The following is a 23157-nucleotide window of genomic DNA, read 5'->3' as shown; positions in this document are numbered from 1 at the left end:
ATATGCTGATTTCTGGTGACCTTAACCTATCTATCTGCAGGGCTGGGTTGATATATTTGGTTCTGGTGACACTAACCTATATATCTGCAGGGCTGGGATGATATGCTGGTTCTGGTGACACTAACCTATCTATCTGCAGGGCTGGGATGATATGCTGGTTCTGGTGACACTAACCTATCTATCTGCAGGGCTGGGATGATATGCCGGGTTCTGGTGACCTTAACCTATCTATCTGCAGCAGCGCCGCACCTCTAATGAGGCGAGGTGAGACAATAGCCTCAGGCTGCCATATGCCGGGGGGCAGCATTTTGAGTAACCTAAGCCAGTCCAGGACGGCTGCTTTTAAAAAAAACAAAAAAAACAAGATGCATGCGATTTGTCCTGGGCTGGCTTAGTGTTTCGGCGGGGGAGGAGAGAGATGGCTTGGAGACAGCCTGGGCCAGCGTTTGGGGGGGGGGGGGGGGGAGGTGCAGCTGCTTAACCCTCTGGACACTATACAGCAGCAGTTACACCTACCAGTTTATTAGAGCCTGTCCGTGCAGCCCGGACTTCCCCTTCCCCCTCCCCTGCACAGCAGTGTCTAATCGTAGCGTCTGGGGACAGGAAGAAGGGAAGAAGTCTGCAGCGATGGAACAGCTTCACTCCAGACAAATGTGAGTATGTATTTTTTTGGTAAAATATAATATTTAATATGTATATATGTGTACATTTGCTTATAGTTTGTCTTGTATACTGTGTGAGTACTGTATGTTTGTATACAGTTATGTGTGAGTATATATGCTATAATAATGTATATGTGTGAGTACATATGCTATATGTATGACTGTGTCGGTATATCCTATTAATATTATAAATGTGAAAGTTTGTGAGTTTGGATGTTTGTGGGTTTGTGTGTTCGGATGTTTGTTAGTCAATCACGCAAAACCCGCTTGACCGATTTGGCTGAAATTTTCCACAAACATAGTTAATACACCCCATTGCGCAATAGGCTACTTTTCGTCACAATAGCGCACATACGTTTTCCCCAGGACCCCCACAAACCCCAAACTCACATCACCATCTCTGCAATCTCACACACTTTGGACCATAGCAAGCCACAAAATTCATATTGCCCTCTGCAGCCTCGCCCCTAACCCCACACAATCTCATATACATACACTTTACCACTTTGCCCCTCACCTTAACGATACTCCAGGAGGCGCTCTTTAACGCTCCGGAGCAGCCATGTTTGCCAACCCCCACCGCTCTGACAATCCATGACACTGCCCACCCATGTCAATACCCCTAGACGGTCTAATAAATGCAAAAAAAAAAGTTTAAAAAAAGTAAAAAAAATATATAAAAAAAAAAAAAAGGATTACAAATGCAAATCACCTCCCTTTCCCTAGAACACATATAAAGAAGAAAAATTTGTCCCGCAAAAATTAAGACCTCATATGGCTCTGGGAGGGGAGGGAGGAGGGGAGTCAAAAATGAAAATCAAAAAATGCCATCGGCGGGAAAGGGTTAACTTCAAATACTTCTGTCCCAAAGTCACTATGTAAAGTTTCTCACAACACCGTATAGCAGCTCAAATACAAAGTAACTTCAACACAAAAGTCTCACGTATTGTCTGAATTACAGCAAAAACAAGATACAAAGTTACATTTCATATCCCATACCTTATACACAGTACGAAAACCTTACCCGCGCCTGTATATACCCACTTCTACAATCACCGCAGACGAAGTCGCGGGTACCAGCTAGTATTACATATATATACTGTATATACAGCTATGTACTATCACTCCTCCTCCTGTATATTACATGTATATACAGCTATGTACTATCACTCCTCCTCCTGTATATTACATGTATATACAGCTATGTACTATCACTCCCTCTCCTGTATTTTACATATATATACTGTATATACAGCTATGTACTATCACTCCCCCTCCTGTATATTACATATATATACTGTATATACAGCTATGTACTATCACTCCCCCTCCTGTATATTACATATATATATACACTGTATATAGAGCTATGTACTATCACTCCTCCTCCTGTATATTACATATATATACTGTATATACAGCTATGTACTATCACTGCCTCTCCTGTATATTACATATATATATACTGTATATAGAGCTATGTACTATCACTCCTCCTCCTGTATATCCTACTAATATCACGCTAAAACGCCTGGACGGATTTGCGTGCAATTTTCCACAAACATAGTTTTCCCTTAGGATTGAGTCACAGGCTACTTTTGGTGCCACTAAACAACATGGCTTCCTAGCAGGAGACTCACAAAAGCAGGACTCCTAGCCCCAGCTATAGACTCACACACACTGCCTGGCATTTCCTGCCTCAACCTGCCTGCACACTCCTTACTGTCACCTCAGGAGTAGCCCTCACTCTACTCACTCACATTTACATATAGCTTTCCACTACATAACACATCACATTGTCTGTATCACTACATACACAATACAACACATCACATTGTCTATCACTACATACACAATACAACACATCACATTGTCTGTATCACTACATACACAATACAACACATCACATTGTCTGTATCACTACATACACAATACAACAGATCACATTGTCTGTATCACTACATACACATACACATTTGCTATCCCACCAAACTTTTTAAAGCACTTTTACAGTTTCACACGTCTGTGTCCGCCCAATTCTCAAATCACCGCAGACGAAGTCGCGGGTAAAAGCTAGTATGTAATATGTATGACTGTGTAGGTATATATGGTAGATGTATTAGTGTGTCGGTATATATGGTATATGTATGACTGTGTCGGTATATATGGTATGATATGTGTGGTATGTGTGAGTATATACAGTATACTAATTTTGGAAATTGCTTCATGGCACTTATACCTACAGAAACGCTATTGGTTTCCCTATAGGTATAATGGAAGCAGAAAGTCCACAGAGGAAATCTCTACTGACTTTCTGTAAAAAGCGCTGCGGGAAAAACTATGATGCGAAATCGCTGCAGTTTTTCCTGCAGCACTTTTTTTCTTTTTTTGCTGTGGCCGCTACGCGAGGCTTTATCCTTATAGTGTGATGGACAGATGATAAGGATTAGGCCCAACACTGAGATGCAGCTAAAAAAACACTGTGGAAAACAATAGCGGTGAATCACAGTGGTTTTTTTTTTTCCACAGTATTTTTTTTGCGCTTTTGATGCATTTTCCTCCACTTTCTCCCCTTATTAATTATATGTGGAAATGCTCATGACTCCAGGAATTGCCCTGCCATGGTTTAAGCACATGCATCTTATAATTTGCAGCATCTTCCAGATTTTGCTGAGGTTTTCTGAGCCAAAGCCAGGAGTGGATTGAGCAGGAGGTAGACGTATAAGAGATCCCTTTAGGTTTCCCATTTCTGTTGTCGCCAGTGCTGGGTTTGTCTCAAAAAAAAAAAAAGAAAAAAAAAAAAGCAGCAAAATCTGCAACAAAAAAAGCTGCGTTTCCGCAAAGTGGAGCCTCAGCCTAAAGTGAACCTTTCATGTCCTCAGAGATGTGTGGTTAATTGCACTGATCCTATTAACCACTTCCTGACAACCGCCGTACTAGTACAGCGGATGTTGAGTTCATAGTACCACGGATGCCGGGTGTCGAACTATGGCTGCCTCTGCTCTGCCTGAGGTGGAAGATCAAAAGAAGACAACCCCTCCCCTTTCAGTATTCAGTCCCGGGAAGGGGGGGGGGCGTCTTTTGATCGGCCGCCTCAGGCAGCAGAGAGGCTAGGTTCACCACTGATCTGCAGGGCCGGGTTGAAATGCTGGGTTCTGGTGACCCTAACCTATGTATCTGAAGGGCTGGGGTGATATACTGGATATACTGGTTCTTTTTTCCGTGCGTTTTTTAAAAAAAAAAAAGCAAAAAAATGCACGGAAAAAAACGCGATGCATTTTTTTGGCCCATTCACTTCACAGGAGAGGAAAAGAGCCTGGCGTTTTTTGATGTGGTTTTTACAAAAAAAAAACGCTATGAAAAAAGCTACAAAAAGCGCGGCAAGGTCCAAAAAAAGCTTTCTAATTAGGAAGCATTTTTTTCCGGTGCCAAAATAAGGCACACGTAATTTACGTGTGAATTAAGCCTAAGGGCTAGTTCACACGAAATTACGTGTGGCTTATTTTGGTCCTGAAAAAAAAGCTTCCTAATTAAGGGTCCATTCACATGGAGGAAAATGGTGTGGAATCTGTGTCAGATTCAGCGCTGAAAAAAAAGCCTCCCATTCTGCTAGCAGAAAAAGGAACCCATTGAAGTCAATGGGAGGCTTTTTTTTCAGCGTTGAAATTCCACACCAAATTCCTCACCATTTTCCTCCATGTGAATGGACCCTAAGAGCTTGCTATATATTCCCAATTCCTTTTGTGGTCACCCCGTGAGTTTGGCCCAAAAAAACGCAGCAAAAAAAACTGCGTGGGGCTTTAGCCTAAGGGTTTATGGAGTGACTACATGTCGCCACGTAAGGTTTGTGCCATGTTTGTGGTGTATGTTCAATATCTATGCCAGTATGTGCTGACATTTGTAAGCCAAGTACCCCTTATTATAGTCCTACACTGTGCTGCACCCATTAAGAACAATTCATGTACCCTGTATAGACATGGCATGTACTGCCAAGGTCAACCCACATCCACGGTTTGTAATCTCAGTTTTCCTTACTATCACCTACTTATATGACTCTCAACGTCTCCATCTTTACCAAAAGTAACAGCACATTCCAGCCGCCATCTGCCGTCCTACCACACTATAGCTTATATCAAACTTAAGATCTGCTTCGCATTCTCCAGCATAGACCTGCTCGGCCAGGACAATGTCAAGACTACCAGTTACCACCCAACACGAGACGTCCTTCTGGGGTCGTACATTGGTTGCACCAAGAATACTTCATGAAATGTGTAAAATCTTGGCTGACAACATGATTAATGGTTTATGACATTGTAAGTTGTATGGATGCGGCGAGATTTTTTTCTTCTTGCACTTAACACTTGAGGTTTGTTTTCCTTCTGGACTGACTTGTCAGTCTGAAGTGTTTTTGGGTGTTGCCGATACTAGACAGTCAATCATATTTTGTTATCAAGGCTCGGATCACCATATGTTTATACCTTATTAAAGAGACCAAGTATACATGTGCATTGCTCTGGTCCTTAAGTGACTTAAGTTCTTTCTAACCAAAACACCAATCACATGACATGTTCAGAGTAAATGTGCAGCGCTTGACAAAGACCATATGGCGGCTATTCAGAGGAGTGATTTCTGTTTATGTCTTGATACTGTACTTGCCTTTCCTTTCCTTTATTACTTATGACAGTGGTGTCTTGCACATAAAGCTTGCATTGATCTATGTGGCCGCCTTACTCCAGAACACAGCTTAGATTGTTCCATTATTTCAGTTTATTTTCTCATGAATGGACATTTCCTTGGTTTATAGGGGGAAGCTCTGCCCTGTGCTGTCTGCCCACTGTTTGTTTGCTCTTGTAGTTTGAGATTACGCTTATCTTCAGATGCAGACATAATATTCCGCATATTGAAAATTTTTTGTGCGATTTTTAATGAATGTAAGGTATGTGCATTAATATAGGGGGATACAAGTAGAATGGTGAAAAATGATAACCACAGTATTCATAACCCAGAGACTGTAACACATATTTATTAACATGAAAGGACACATTATCTATCCAAGTTATGGCTATACACTACAAATGTGCAATGGGAATTGGAGACATGGCAGATGTCTAGATGGTAGTCCAGATGCTGCCAGCTTGTAAATCTACTCCATTATTTCAATGAATCATTGTCTCCGATCATTCAGATCCTGTGGTTGGGGAAAGGGGGCAGTCCTCGATATAACCCCACAGAAAGAAGTGTCAGGTAGAGATGGGCAAACCTTTGATAATTTGGTATGGGTTAAGCGGCTTATTTCCCCAACACTCCTGTGACTCCTAGGAATCTATCTATAAAACATAGTGTAGAACACTGTCAGGGCTCCTAGGTACCCATCTATAATACATAGTGTAGAACACTGTCAGGGCTCCTAGGAATCTATCTATAAAACATAGTGTAGAACACTGTCAGGGCTCCTAGGAACCTATCTATAAAGTATAGTGTAGAACACTGTCAGGGCTCCTAGGGAACCATCTATAAAACATAGTGTAGAACACTGTCAGGGCTCCTAGGAACCTATCTATAAAATATAAAGTAGAACTCTGTCAGGGCTCCTAGGAACTTATCTATAAAACATAGTGTAAAACATTGTCAGGACTCCTAGGAACTTATCTATAAAACATAGTGTAGATCACTGTCAGGGCTCCTGGGAACCTATCTATAAAACATAATGTATGACACTGTCAGGGCTCCTAGGAACCTATCTATAAAACATAGTATAGAACACTGTCAGGGCTCCTAGGAACCTATCTATAAAACATAGTGTAGGACACTGTCAGGGCTCCTAGGAACCTATCTATAAAACATAGTATAGAACACTGTCAGGGCTCCTAGGAACCTATCTATAAAACATAGTGTATAACACTGTCAGGGCTCCTAGGAACCTATCTATAAAATATAAAGTAGAACTCTGTCAGGGCTCCTAGGAACTTATCTATAAAACATAGTGTAAAACATTGTCAGGACTCCTAGGAACTTATCTATAAAACATAGTGTAGAACACTGTCAGGGCTCTTAGGAACCTATCTATAAAACAATGTAGAACACTCTCAGGGCTCCTAGGAACCTATCTATAAAACATAGTGTAGAACACTGTCAGGGCTCCTAGGAACCTATCTACCCTGTTTCCCCGAAAATAAGACAGTCTCTTATAATTAATTATCTAACAAAATATATGACCTTTCTTATTTTCGGGGGATGTCTTATGCAGCGGCTGGAGCGGGAACAATCGGCAGTCATGCTGATGCTTCCTTAGCGGAGCGCCAGCATGACTGCTGGTTGTATGTGATCCAGAAGGTGAAAGGGGGGGGGGGGGGGTGTCTTATTTTCGGGGAAACAGGGTATAAAACATAGTGTAGAACACTGTCAGGGCTCCTAGGAACCTATCTATAAAACATAGTGTAGAACACTGTCAGGGCTCCTAGGAACCTATCTATAATACATAGTGTATAACACTGTTAGGGCTCCTAGGAACCTATCTATAAAACATAGTGTAGAACATTGTCAGGGTTCCTAGGAACCTATCTATAAAACATAATGTAGAACACTGTCAGGGCTCCTAGGAACTTATCTATAAAACATAATGTAGAACACTGTCAGGGCTCCTAGGAACCTATCTATAAAACATAATGTAGAACACTGTCAGGGCTCCTAGGAACCTATCTATAAAACATAATGTAGAACACTGTCAAGGCTCCTAGGAACCTATCTATAAAACATAGTGTAGAACACTGTCAGGGCTCCTAGGAACCTATCTATAAAACACAGTGTAGAACACTGTCAGGGCTCCTAGGAACCTATCTATAAAACATAGTGTAGAACACTGTCAGGGCTCCTAGGAACCTATCTATCTATAAAACATAGTGTAGAACACTGTCAGGGCTCCTAGGAACCTATCTATAAAACACAGTGTAGAACACTGTCAGGGCTCCTAGGAACCTATCTATAAAACATAGTGTAGAACACTGTCAGGGCTCCTAGGAACCTATCTATCTATAAAACATAGTGTAGAACACTGTCAGGGCTCCTAGGAACCTATCTATAAAACATAGTGTAGAACACTGTCAGGGCTCCTAGGAACCTATCTATCTATAAAACATAGTGTAGTACACTGTCAGGGCTCCTAGGAACCTATCTATCTATAAAACATAGTGTAGAACACTGTCAGGGCTCCTAGGAACCTATCTATCTATAAAACATAGTGTAGTACACTGTCAGGGCTCCTAGGAACCTATCTATCTATAAAACATAGTGTAGAACACTGTCAGGGCTCCTAGGAACCTATCAATCCAATTTCTAGTTATTTGAGGCAAATATAGCCAAAGTTATGTCAAAGTGAAAAGTGACCCCTCTTCACAGCCCAGAGAATAAAAGGTGGAGGCCAAGGGGAGGTGAAAAAAAACCCCCAAAAAACATTCATACTCTTGGACCTCTTCGCGGCATCTGGCACTTTTCTTGTGGAGTCCGGTGCTCTATTGTGACGTTATCAGCCCAGGAGTCACGGCTGAGGCTGAACCCGACCAATGATATCACAAAACAGTGCCGGATGCTGTGAGGAGACCCAAAGAGGTAATGGAATGTGAGTATGTAAGTTTTTAAATTTTTTTAATTTTTGTCACCTCCCCTGGGCCTCCAGCACTTTGGGGTCCAAGGAGACCACTTTAGATCGCCGGATCTCCATTTGTTTCTTTTTCATAAAAAAACCCAAACAATTTGGAATATTTGGGATGAAGTACTACTGATTGGACAGCATAATACTGGCCCTTACCCATTGGAATAATCCAATAGGTAATATCCGATAGTCAGTGGATATAACACGCAAATTTGCAGCTATACATATCTTTTTTTCCATTGTAAAATGCAAGCAAAATTTTGATTATTTTTACACTACCTGTAGGCAATATCCATAGAGAAAGATGGCCATGCACAAATACTGTAGACTCCCGGGTACCTGAGTCTTTAGCTTTGGCCGAGATCTATAAGGTTTATACACTGATAAACTATGCAACAACAGTACAAAATGGAACAAATCTACAATGAAAGCAACAGGGGATGGGAAAGGTGTGGACTGTACAACAATGTAGCCTACAGAGATGTTTGGCCCGGGACGTCTTCAGCTCCAGACCATCTGTGACATCACTCCCAGTATGCGAGCATGAATCATACATGATTCACACACTGCAGTAAAGTCATTCTGGGCCTTACTCCAGCTAATAACTTAGTAGAAAATTGAGCAATTGTATGTATTAAACACATGTATTTACATTGTGCTCGGTTCCCATCTGAAACTAAAATTAGACAATACGATTTTCCCCTCGATCTGGCGTCTTTACATGCAGATATGTACAAATTAAGAGGCTGTTCCAATTTATGGCAAGGAAAATTACACTTTCAAGACAGCTTAATTTAGTCATATGGGTTTTAGTATTACACTATGTCCAAACTCTTCTACATTGCAGCTGTTCGGTTTTATAACGAAAAAATACTGCAAACATATGGTAATAGAGATTTAACCTCTTAAAGGGAGTCTGTCACTAGAACCCAGTATATCACCCCAGCCCTGCAGATACATAGGTTAGGGTCACCAGAACCAGCATATCAACCCAGACCTGCAGATAGATAGGTTAGGGTCACCAGAACCAGCATATCAACCCAGCCCTGCAGATAGATAGGTTAGGGTCACCAGAACCAGCATATCAACCCAGCCCTGCAGATCGATAGGTTAGGGTCACCAGAACCCAGCATATCACCCCGGCCCTGCAGATAGATAGGTTAGTGTCACCAGAACCCAGTATATCAATCCATACCTGCAGATAGATAGGTTATGGTGACCAGAACCAGCATATGAACCCAGCTCTGCAGATAGATAGGTTAGTGTCACCAGAACCAGCATATCACCCCAGCCCTGCAGATAGATAGGTTAGTGTCACCAGAACCAGTATATCAACCCAGCCCTGCAGATAGATAGGTTAGGGTAATCAGAACCAGCATATCACCCAGTCCTGCAGATAGATAGGTTAGTGTCACCAGAACCAGCATATCACCCCAGTGCTGCAGATAGATAGGTTAGTGTCACCAAACCCAGCATATCACCCCAGCGCTGCAGATAGATAGGTTAGTGTCACCAGACCCAGCATATCACCCCAGCCCTGCAGATAGATAGGTTAGTGTCACCAGAACCCAGCATATCACCCCAGCCCTGCAGATAGATAGGTTAGTGTCACCAGAACCCAGCATATCAACCCAGCCCTGCAGATCGATAGGTTAGGGTCACCAGAACCCAGCATATCACCCCGGCCCTGCAGATAGATAGGTTAGTGTCACCGGAACCCAGTATATCAATCTATACCTGCAGATAGATAGGTTAGGGTCAACAGAACCAGCATATCAATCCATACCTGCAGATAGATAGGTTATGGTGACCAGAACCAGCATATGAACCCAGCTCTGCAGATAGATAGGTTAGTGTCACCAGAACCAGCATATCACCCCAGCCCTGCAGATAGATAGGTTAGTGTCACCAGAACCAGTATATCAACCCAGCCCTGCAGATAGATAGGTTAGTGTCACCAGACCCAGCATATCACCCCAGCGCTGCAGATAGATAGGTTAGTGTCACCAGAACCAGCATATCACCCCAGCCCTGCAGATAGATAGGTTAGTGTCACCAAACCCAGCATATCACCCTAGCCCTGCAGATAGATAGGTTAGTGTCACCAGAACCAGCATATCACCCCAGCCCTGCAGATAGATAGGTTAGTGTCACCAGAACCAGCATATCACCCCAGCCCTGCAGATAGATAGGTTAGTGTCACCAGACCCAGCATATCACCCCAGCCCTGCAGATAGATAGGTTAGGCTAAGTTCTTGACTGCACCACAGAAATTGGCAGAGAGAAAACTCCAGCGCGGAGTAATGTCAATGTCGGAGCAGAATACCTTTCTGTTTAGACTGGGTTCCCTCTAATGTTCTTTTTTTGGTGGGCATTTTTTCAGTTTGTGGTGTTTCAAAGAGAGATGCCGAGTGTGGGACCCCTTTCTACGTGGTTCGTATGTCCTGGAAGACCTATGGAAAAGCATTGACCTGTAAGGATAAGTGTAAGAATGTGTTTCCTGTGGAAATATAAAGGACGCTGCACTGGGAAGGAGACATAATTTTTTTAATCTTAATCCTCATACTTAGATATAGGAAACAATGGTGGCCCAGATGGAATTGATGCACGTGTAAAGGCTGGCTGCATGGGGAATTGTACAATGTGAACAGATGTAACAATACATTGAACATCCTATTGTAGTCCACAGCCAGCTTATTGTGTCACTGCCATTGACAACAACCTCTGTGTAATAAATATTCCCTCTTCTAACCATGGAATTTACTAAGCTAGAAATATATCAGTATAGATCTGTAATACATTAGTATATATCAGTATATATCAGTAATACATTAGTATATATCAGTATATATCAGTAATACATTAGTATATATCAGTAATATATCAGTATATATCAGTAATAGATTAGTATATATCAGTAATAGATTAGTATATATCAGTAATAGATTAGTATATATCAGTAATAGATTAGTATATATCAGTAATATATCAGTATATATCAGTAATAGATTAGTATATATCAGTAATATATCAGTATATATCAGTAATAGATTAGTATATATCAGTAATATATCAGTATATATCAGTAATGTATCAGTAATATATCAGTAATAGATTAGTATACATCAGTAATATATCAGTATATATCAGTAATATGTCAGCATATGTCAGTAATATATAATTCTGCCTTACATAGAACTGGGAAATTGTATATTATTGCTTGCACTTGCCAAGAGGAATCTGTATTAGGACTGGTTCAGGACTAAATAGGATCTGGCAAATTCATGTGTTATATGGACACTGTGCAATACTTACTTTCACCTAAGGTGGAGCTGTGGGGAATTTCTTCCCCACTCTCTAGTCCTGTAGATTACGATTTAATATTGGGGGTCTCAGTGTTATATGATCGTCTTATGACTGTCCCTTTAAAAGGAATTTTTTTTCAATTTATTTATTAAAACTATTTAGTGAAATCTATCGCCTTTTTCTAATTGCGCTTTCTGATTTTTGTATCTTTTATCCTATTTTCTGTACATGATTATGGGGCGGCCATCTTACCTGAGCATCTCCTTTGCTCTGTTAACAACATTTCATGATATGCTTTACAGCAGTATCATGGCCATAGCCAGCAATAGACTGGAGTCACCTCATTGAGGTCTATGGGAAAGTTTACTAGACATGTATTATGGGGGGGGGGGGAGTCGAACTGTGACGTCATCTTTTGTCAGTAGTGAATGTAATGATGGGTGTTATGGGATGTTATCTATAGATGTGTGATCTTCTAATAACCTTATCCATTTTGTTTGTGACGTAAATAAAGCGACTGCAGAATTGGCAAGTGTCAGCCTATGTTAGGCTTAGTTGTCAGAGCGAAAATTGCAGGGTATAGTGTATAGATAGATAGTGACATTGGAAATAAAAAATAAAATAATCCAAAACTGATCTAGAAAGTGAATGCTGGCATCATGTCAATTCCCCTTAGGACATTAGAGATCAGTACAGGAGATGGATGCATTGGCCTTCGAATTGGATTTGCTGTATCTGTAACCCTTTGTGGGCATTGCTATGTGATGATGTCATGCCTTCTTTCATGTTCACTGCTATGGTGCTGGCAAAGTATTATATTATATTATACTGTAGGTAATTCCATGTGGATGTTATTATTGTACCGCAGAGAAAGAGGAGAAATGTGAAATTCCTGGGACTCCATGTAACATCTGTGCCAGGTCCTTCTAATACTTTTATTCTCATATGTAGCTGAGGAGGCCTTAGGTCACCCCAGACTGTAGTTCCCTGGTGCGGCTGGCGTTCAGGATGCAAAGGAATCGTTCTTGTAACATCATGGAAAATGGATAACGCCCACAGTGTTATCAAGTGATAACATAGATCCAATATCCATAATAACATTACATGGATATTATACAAAATGATGTCACAGTACATATATAATACACACAGTGATGTCACAGTAGAGGGATAATAAATAGAGATGAGCGAACAGAGAAATATTCGATATTCGTTATTCGTTTCGAATAGCCCCTCAATATTCGGCTATTTGAACGAATATCGAACCTCATTATAGTCTATGGGGAAAAACCGTTTGTTTCAGGGGAAACCCAAATTCGACTCAGAAACATCACCAAGTCCACTATGACACGTCAGCAAATGATGCCAACACCCTGGAATGCAACTGGGACAGCAGGGGAAGCATGTCTGGGGGCATCTAACACACCAAAGACCCTCTATTACCCCAACATCACAGCTTATCAACTACACACTTACTTTCCACACTCAAAAAAACCCTCTATCAAAGTGGGAAAATACCTGGAAACCTTCTTTCCTTCCCAATTGGATGGACAAAAACCCAAATTTTAAGCTAAAGAAACATTACCAAGCACCCCTTTAAATCACGTTGCCCATGACAACCACAGATGGAATAGGCAATGGGAAATCCAACAGTACCCACCCTGAACTGTCATTGTGGATGTGTGTGATGTGGTAAGACCTTCCAAAATTCACTTTTCTGGCCCTTAACGTGAGCCCTTCCAAATTAAGTTAAAGGCCCTTAAGCTGAGCTACCAGTAGAGATTGAGGCCCTTTAGGTGACTTCAGCCTTTTACCAGCAGAGTTTTAGTCCCTTTAAGTTAGTTCAGCCTTGCACCAGCAGAGTGTTAGCCCCTTTAAAATTCTTAGCCCCTAAAACAGTGATTCCAGAACCATCACTCTCATTGTGTGGGATTGATGCAGTGGATTGGACTGAGGACCCAGACATTGACCTTGATTGTGATTGGGAAATTGAAAACATTTTGGCATCAAGTCCTGGGGGTAACTTTTATTTAGAGGGCCACAAAGGTGGAGAATTGGCTGCAACTACTACTAGCGGTAATGGTCCTCTAATATGGGACTCTACATTACCTCTACAGGGTTCTGATCAGGTGTTAATAGTCCAAACAACATGCTCCAGTACTTTAGATGTAGATCAGAAATCACTTTCCCTTCTGATACCAGATTTAACCAAGCTTCTTCATCATCATCATCATCATCATCATTATCATCATCATCATCATCATCATCCTGCTGAGATGGAGCCACTAAAGGAAACCTTGCCTTCAAAGGCATGTTCTGGAGCTGCAACTGAGCCAAATCTAAACACAGAGTCCTTTGCAACTGAACAAAATTCACCAGCAGTGTTTTTGGCCCTTGGAGTGAGTAGAGTATTGCACCAGCAGTGTTTTTGGTCCTTGAGGTTAATAGAGCCTTGTACCAGCAATGTTTTTGGCCCTTGAGGTTAGTAGAGCCTTGTACCAGCAATGTTTTTGGCCCTTGAGGTTAGTAGAGCCTTGTACCAGCAGTGTTTTTGGCCCTTGAGGTTAGTAGAGCCTTGTACCAGCAATGTTTTTGGCCCTTGAGGTTAGTAGAGCCTTGTACCAGCAGTGTTTTTGGCCCTTGAGGTTAGTAGAGTCTTGTACCAGCAATGTTTTTGGCCCTTGAGGTTACTAGAGCCTTGCACCAGCAGTGTTTTAGGCCCTTAAGGTTAGTTGAGCCTTGTACCAGCAGTGTTTTTGGCCCTTGAGGTTAGTAGAGCCTTGTACCAGCAGTGTTTCTGGCCCTTGAGGTTACTAGAGCCTTGCACCAGCAGTGTTTCTGGCCCTTGAGGTTAGTAGAGCCTTGTACCAGCAGTGTTTCTGGCCCTTGAGGTTAGTAGAGCCTTGTACCAGCAGTGTTTCTGGCCCTTGAGGTTACTAGAGCCTTGCACCAGCAGTGTTTTAGGCCCTTAAGGTTAGTTGAGCCTTGTACCAGCAGTGTTTTTGGCCCTTGAGGTGAGATGAGCCTTTAAACAGCAGTATTTTTGGACCTTCAGGTGAGTTGAGCTATGCACCAGCAGTGTTTTATTTTTTGGCCCTTGGGGTGACCCCTAAAAAATTAGATTTCAGGCCCTTGGGGATGAGCCCTAAAACATTAATTTTCAGGCCCTTGGGGGGAGCCCTAAAAAATTATTTTGCAGGCCCTTGGGCTGGAGCCCTAAAAAATTGCTTTGTAGGCCCTTGGGGGTATCCATGAAAAATTAATTAAAATAAAAATGGATGATGATGATGAGTGAATTGGATGCTGGCAGCCCCTCTCCAGTACCTGGACTGTGGACTGGATACCCAGCTGGATATCCACGTCCTCGCCCACGTCCCCTACTGCTACCCTGCTGCATTATTGGCAGGTTCACTTTATGTTTCTCACAGTGAGAACAAGCTCTCCCTATCACTCCAAAACGAAAATGAGACGAAGATGGCCAACACTATTCTTATGAATCAGAGGTCACAAGTTTTCGGCAGCCAATGGCTTTTTCCAAGTTTTTTATTCAATGCCTCCGTTGTCGTAGTTCCTGTCCTACCTCCTCTGCACAGTTATTGGTGCAAAAAACATGCCAGGGAAGGTGGGAAGGGATACAAACTTTTACTGCACTTGCCGCGTGTTATTAGATTGGAATCGAATATATCATACAGCCTGATATTCGATCAAATACCAATTCCATCGAACGCCGTTCGCTCATCTCTAATATTAAATACTGTAACATCCCAATACAATTCTACTCTAGTCCCAGGACAAGGTTAATAACCAGTGATCTTACAGGAAAGACTTATATTACACACAATGATTTGGGGAATCAGAGAACATAAGCTTGTCTTGAGATTGCAATCATTGCTAGTTTTGGAGGTGTGGCCAGGGTAATAAGAGGCGGGGCTAAGATAGAGCTGACATATACATTTACTGCTACATTATCTGATGGAGGCGCCTGAATGACGTATAGATATTATTCTGTATCTAAAAGATGTTTTTTTTTAAAATTTCTGAGATAATCCTAACATCTGATAGTTTGGTTGCGTTCTTGAGTCATCAGCCTCTCTTGGTCACTGTCATTGTGTTTAGCTTATTCTTTTTTACTTTATCTAGAATTCTATAACTTTGGGGCAGATTTGATAAATTGTGCCCCTTTTTTTCTGGACAGGACAGGCCTAAATTTGTCTGGACTGTTTCCGAAAAATGTTGCCAGCTTTCTTAGCAAATTTGGGTAAAATATTTAGAGTAGCAGGCTAAGCAAGTGCATTGCTGCCCCACTCCCTGTCTATGGGGCTGCTAGTTATATACAAGTCCAGTGCCAGGCTATAGACAATGAATGGAGTAGCAGAACACAAGTTTGGACTGCCACTCTATTTGAAAGGGAAAATAGGACCCCCATTCCTGTAATTGGTCAGGGGTGTGGTACAACCTCAATGATCGATATGTTATCCCATATGCCGCATATAGAGAATAACATTAAAGCTTGGGTCAGTCCATTTAATAAATTATTTTACTAGAAACAGCACCACTCTTATCACTAGGCTGTGCCTGGTATTGCAGTTCATCAGCACTCAAGTAAATGGTTTTAAGTTGCAATACCAGACAAATTCTGTGGACAAGAGTGGCGATGTTTCTTTGAAAAAAAACCCAAAAACATAACACCTTGTTCTTAGCCTATTTCCGCCACATTAAAGGGGTTGTCCAGGATTGGGGCAAACTCAAGGGTGTTAAAACAAAAAGACATACTCACCTAAATCTGGTTCTCCGTTGTTCATTTCTGGCCCCTTTTCCCTCCAGTGCTGGAAGTTGCCAAACTGGAAGCAGAGAAGCTCATGTTAGTGCTTCGACCAATCAGGGGAATCGACAATGGCTGGTAGGAAACTAATGACCTATATGAGTGACATCACTAGTCCTTCTCCGTCCTTCAGAGGTCATGTGAGCCTCACTTCTACCAGCATAACAATTCCTGGCATGGGAGCGCTGGAGATAGAGGAATAGGAATTTTGTTTATGTTTTACACTGACTCAAGTTGTCCCTGAATTTGCCCTAAATCTTGGACCTCCTTTAAAAGGGGTTGTGTCGATATGGATCCTTATTCCCTATCTACAGAACAGAAGATCATTGTCCAATCTCTAGTGGTCCAGAGTGATCAGTAGGACAGGGGGCTGAAAGTCACCCTGAACCCTCCCTGAAAATGGGGTCCCACTGCACCTGTATGACTGGTGCTCCATTCTCTTCTATGGGCCTGAAAGCGCTACTGGAAGCCCCATAACATTGAATGGAGCACCAGTCCTACCAGTGCACTGGCGCTCCATTTACAGGGAGGTGGAATTTTGGTCTCCTGTCCTGTCTCACTGGGGGACCTGGTGTTCGTGCCTCCAACAATCGGACACTTATCCCCTGTCCTATGGATAGGGAAAAACTGTCCGTACTGGCGAATCTGAAACAACATAAGGTTACAGCCCTACGTTGCGAAGCGCAACAAATAAACACTGCAGATAAAACGGATTGGAAAAGCATGATGTTTTTTTTTCTCCAACACTTTTCATTACAATTTCGTAGTTTTCCATTGCAGATTTTTTCTGCAATGTGCGGGTTAGCCAGAATCCCATCCACTTTGCAGGTACAGTAAAATGAAGCGTTTTTTTTTCCGCAGCTGCAAAAACTCTGGGTCTTCACGACATGGGGCTTGAGCCTTAAGGAACCTTGAGAGATGTATAGGTCAATCAGCTCTAGTGCTGTCCAGATGTTTCCAGATCACACACATTCTCTGCTGGTACATTATCTATTCTAATACGCTTACATCGGAGCTATACTATGGCCAATCCTAAATACAAAGCACTGAAGCAGGAATTTCCAAAGAAATCCCTTGTGGGTTGGAAATCCAGTTGCTGAAGTTATTGAAAAAGACGCTAAGAGATGGAAAAGTACTTAAGTGAGCCCCAGTGGTTGGAACATAATAAGCTGGATTTGTTTTTCTTTTCAATGTAGGACACTTAAGGAGATCAGTAGGAACTGAAAAAAGTGTTCTGTTTTATATTTAATTAAAATGTCCGCCCCGTCTATGGTGCCTTTGTTTCGGCAGACCCAGACGATGCAAGTCCCCAGCACAGGATTTCACCACTAGGCTCCAGCACGTTTTCCTGTTCCTCAAGAAACAAATATACATTCCTTCAGATAGACTCAAGTCCTTACCCGGAGTTCTGGATAACATGTTTCGACAGGCAAAATGTCAAGTACAGAATCCGAGGCAGACAAATGCATTATACATGATGCTCGCTTACACTGGAATTTTTAGGTTTTTTTTTCGTTTATTTGCTTTTTTGGTTTTAGTAAGGTTAAAGGGGTTGTCCAAGTTATACAAATCTTAGGACAGGTGCAGGGACTGGTGATTAGATATAGTAACAGAAGCTGTACTTAAAGGGGTTGTGACAGTAAGACTGAATCCTAATGCGGCGTTTTACAGTCCCTACACACATTGCAGAAAAATACCCAAAGCAGAAATGCTGCGATTTCCAAAACCGTCACGTTTTTGGAAATCGCAGCATATCAATTATACCTACAGAAACACTGACTGCTCCACAGAAGTGAATGGAGTGCCGGTCTCACAAAAGCACTTGCGCTTTATTAACATGGAGGATACAGAGGGACTTTTGGTCTCTTGATCTCTGACAGTCTTAGTGGTCAGACCCACAGCAATGTGACAATTATCCTGTGGATAGGGGATTAATTTAACGGCACAACCTCTTTAACTGTCCTCCTGGCCCCCATGAGATACGGTCCCAGAGCCTGGATATATTTATACAGCTTCATCAGGAAAGTGATGTACATATGTAGCAGAATTAACCCGAATGTCTACAATTAGTTAAGCCGCACATCAACATTACAGGAAATCACTGGTTTCAGAGTATTTTCCCTGAAGGTCTGTTGTCTTCCTCGATTACCAATGGATATTACCATGAATGCAGGAACTTTGTATGGTCTGGGAATTGTCAGAAACTCAGCCATTATTGTGTCTGGGTTATCTTCTCATATATGTAGTGTCCTCCTGATAAACAGCCATGATGTCCTTATTGTGTCCGGGTTATTTTCTCACACAGGTAGTGTCCTCCTGATAACCAGCCATGATGTCCTTATTGTGTCCGGGTTCTCTTCTCATACATGTAGTATCCTCCTGATAACCAGCCATGATGTCCTTATTGTGTCCGGGTTATCTTCTCATACATGTAGTGTCCTCCTGATAACCAGCCATGATGTCCTTATTGTGTCCGGGTTATCTTCTCATACATGTAGTGTCCTCCTGATAACCAGCCATGATGTCCTTATTGTGTCTGGGTTATCTTCTCATACATGTAGTGTCCTCCTGATAACCAGCCATGATGTCCTTATTGTGTCCGGGTTCTCTTCTCATACATGTAGTATCCTCCTGATAACCAGCCATGATGTCCTTATTGTGTCCGGGTTCTCTTCTCATACATGTAGTGTCCTCCTGATAACCAGCTATGATGTCCTTATTGTGTCCGGGTTATCTTCTCATACATGTAGTGTCCTCCTGATAACCAGCTATGATGTCCTTATTGTGTCCGGGTTCTCTTCTCATACATGTAGTGTCCTCCTGATAACCAGCTATGATGTCCTTATTGTGTCCAGGTTATCTTCTCATACATGTAGTGTCCTCCTGATAACCAGGCATGATGTCCTTATTGTGTCCAGGTTCTCTTCTCATACATGTAGCGTCCCCTCCTGATAACCAGCCATGATGTCCTTATTATGTTCAGGTTATCTTCTCATACATGTAGTGTCCTCCTGATAACCAGCCATGATGTCCTTATTGTGTCTGGGTTCTCTTCTCATACATGTAGTGTCCTCCTGATAATCAGCCATGATGTCCTTATTGTGGTCAGGTTATCTTCTCATACATGTAGTGTCCTCCTGATAACCAGCCATGATGTCCTTATTGTGTCCGGGTTATCTTCTCATACATGTAGTGTCCTCCTGATAATCAGCCATGATGTCCTTATTGTGTCCGGGTTATCTTCTCCTACATGCAGTGTCCTCCTGATAACCAGACATGATGTTCTTATGGTGGTCAGGTTATCTTCTCATACATATAGTGTCTCCTCCTGATAATCTGTCTATAATAAGTAAATCATGATTGGATTTCTGACAAGTCCCAGACAATAGAAAGTTCCTGCATTCATGGTCATATCCATTGGTAATTGATCGAGACTGGCATTGGAACAGAAGTCTTACAAATTTTCCCTCTTTGTATCAATTTTTTCACCATTTTGAGGATATAAACCGAAATGTATAGTATGACCAAGAGTAATTAAGAATTAGGTATATTGTTTGTTTTAAATTCTTAGTTTATTAAGATTTTCAGAATTTTTACAAGTATACAATCGTATACAATAAGAATTAGGTATATATGAGAAATCCACATATAAGTCCTTATGGACTCCAGAAATAGGTCAACTTGTCTTACGCCTTTTTGGTACTTAATCAAGCTATGTATACCAAAAACCGTGGGGCAGCGTCTACGGCTTATGACTCAAAGGTCGAAAGGATATCAAAGGACAGTGTTTAAGGGATATACCCCCAAAAAACACCAATTGTGTGCCCCCTGTGGTAAAATTAAATTCTGGTACGCTGATGTATCAAATAAGAAAGATTTATTTAAGATGATGCGTTTCGGGGTTCTCCGGTACCTCACAAGTACCACCCCTTCATCAGATCTTCCATATTCTCCTCCTGTTATGTAGAGACGTCTCTCTGGTCTGTGCTCGGCTTTCTCTGACCTTCCTCCACCAGTGAGACCTTTTGTATGACGTAAAATAGTCTTCTCTCCTTGTTTCTTGCTGCTTTTTCTTGCTGGTGTTTCCTGTTTGGGCTTTTCCAGCTCTGCAGAGGAGAAATAATCTGAAAACAATGGAAGGCAGATTCAGGATGGAATTTAGAATTTCAGGAAAAATTCAGGACAAATTGCATTTGAGGAATTTTCTTATGGGTTTTGTTTTTATTGTGTTAATTGGGCAGCCACAATTGCATGTTACACAGGTTCACACTAGTGTTTGGGTCACTATTGTTTGGGTGTGCACAGGCACCTGAAAGACTGAGGCTCTGTTTGCTAAGAAGGGGTTACATGTGGAAATCCATAGACCCCCATAGACTTTAGTGGGTCTGCCCAGTTTTCACCTGTTTTATACTGAAAGCAGTGGAGAGAAAAGTCCTTCACCATATGGGATATTTTCATGTTAATAGTTTGAGCATTTTTGGATTCAGGGGTACGTTATGTGTTGTGTCTGTTGTGTATATTTAGAATTTTTAAATATTTTTAAAGAAAACTTTTTATTTATTTATTTTTATTTTATTTTTGGACCCCCTGTGGGACTTGAACTCTAGAGGGTCTGATCACCAATAAAATATAATGGGATACAACTGCATTACAGTTTCTTGTAATATCCATTCACTTCTACTATAGGCTACCTACTGCAGCCTGTAATAGAAATATATTAATAACAGGTGACACTGCAGGACATACAGCACACAGAGACCCCAACCTTAGAGAAGCCACACAGTAAGAGTACATGGACCACCATAGTGGTTTTTACTGTCTGCAAAAACGGATCCACTATCCACAAAAAAAAGGCTTCAAAAAGATTTGCATGATCCCCTAGACTTGTCTGTTCCACAAATGGAGGCAAAAGTAGAACCGGCTTCATAAATTGCAATCCTTGTATACAGCACGGAAACATGGCCGTGTGTGGGTCCAATGTGTCCATACTTTTATGTACAATTGTGGATAAAACTATAGTCATGTGCATGAGGCCTCACCGATGACTTGGCTAGTAGACCCTAATTTGCATCAACACCAAAAGGGCTTTTATCTTTGGAATAGCAGAACATATATGAACAAAACACGAAAATGCTCATGGTGAGAGCACCTATTACATGAAGTATGTCAATGGGCTTTTCGGACTTGGTGACAGGTCCTCTTTAAATTTGTAGGCAATCAAAAGTTACAAATTTTTGAAAATATAAATAATGAAAATTTTTACAGACTTACACCAGCGTTAATCTCTCATCGTTCCGGTCCACATGGGGACCCAAACGAAGGAGAGTCTGCTAGAAAAGCGGTTACCTATGGACATCCACGGACTCTATAGACTATAATGGGGTCCACTGAGTGTCCGCTGGTTTTATCCTGGTGAAGACAAAAGTTTTCTGTGCAGGACTCTTCTCTCCGCCGATTTTAGGCAGAATCTGCAGTTGAGTTTCTTACACAGATTGCAATGTAGGAACTCTGCCACAAATTTCATCTAAAATCAGCGGAGAGAAAATTCCTGCACGGAGGCAGACCTGGCAGACGTCATTATAGCCCAGGGGTAAATGTTTTTTTTTTTTTTTATCGGAGGGGTCTCGATTAGGGTTGAGCCGATCTTGAGATTTCAAGATCGATTTTAAAATCCGATTTCCGATCATTTTCCAGCCAATTTCGATAGTGAAATTTGCTCGATCGCCGATTGGAATCCGATCTTTTCCGATCCTGATCCTCAACCCTAGTCAATGCTTTTCTATGGGAAAAGTCACTTTTGGGGTTGAGCCGATCTTGAGATAACCTCCGATCTCGATCCCGCTGGAAAAGATCGGGTCGGAATTCCGATCGCGATTGTGAAATTTACTTGATCGCCGATCGGAATCCGATCTTTTCCGATCCCGATCGCTCAACCCTAGTCTCGATCTTTTGGATCCGAATGACGGAGATACGAACTCTAGTGTGAACCTGATTAGAGAAAATCTTTAAAACTTTTTCAAATTTATTTTTGCAAAAATATTGAATTTTTGTCTACAAATTTAAATATTGTCGTGCTCATAGGAAACCCCTTTATGTGTTCAGTTCCATTGCAAATCCATCATTTCTCTAAGTGCAATATAAACAATTTGCCCGGACCTAAGTAGAATCCAGATCTCCATCTCCTGCAGACACCACTTCCTCTAAAGTAGAGAAATAACAGGGAGAATACTTTATTTTAATGGGTAAAACCATTTTAAATCTAAATTGTGGCGCATGGTTGCGTGGAACGCTGAGCAGGTACTCTGTCTTCCGATTTTACTACTTTTCATAAAAATGCTGTCAACACAGAGCGGCTATGAATGTCACTACAATCTGATAATACAGAGTGCATGCTACAAGGGAATGCAGGCTTGTCAGGCGCCTATAACGGCCATACAAAAAGCAGAGAAAGAATTTGCGCTAAACGTCCCGGCCGAGAACATTACTCGTCCCATCTGTTTCTCTTATAAGGAGATGTCCAACTAAACACGAGGGCAATAAAAATTCTAGCCGGGATGATCACTTCAGCAGTCTCAGCGTAAGGCTGGGATAATTTAGGAAACAGTTCCTATTCCTGCGCAACGATATGTCATTTCTAAGGACGCGAGGATTCGGCAATTTAAAAGTCATTAACATTTGATCTTCTGTTGCCATTTGTCATGTTTAGCATTTTGCCTAAA

The sequence above is a fragment of the Leptodactylus fuscus genome, chromosome 1, assembly GCF_031893055.1.
Source record: "Leptodactylus fuscus isolate aLepFus1 chromosome 1, aLepFus1.hap2, whole genome shotgun sequence".
Taxonomy (NCBI): Eukaryota; Metazoa; Chordata; class Amphibia; order Anura; family Leptodactylidae; genus Leptodactylus; species Leptodactylus fuscus.
The sequence above is the reverse complement of the archived record's forward strand: the minus strand, read 5'-3'. Positions refer to the sequence as shown.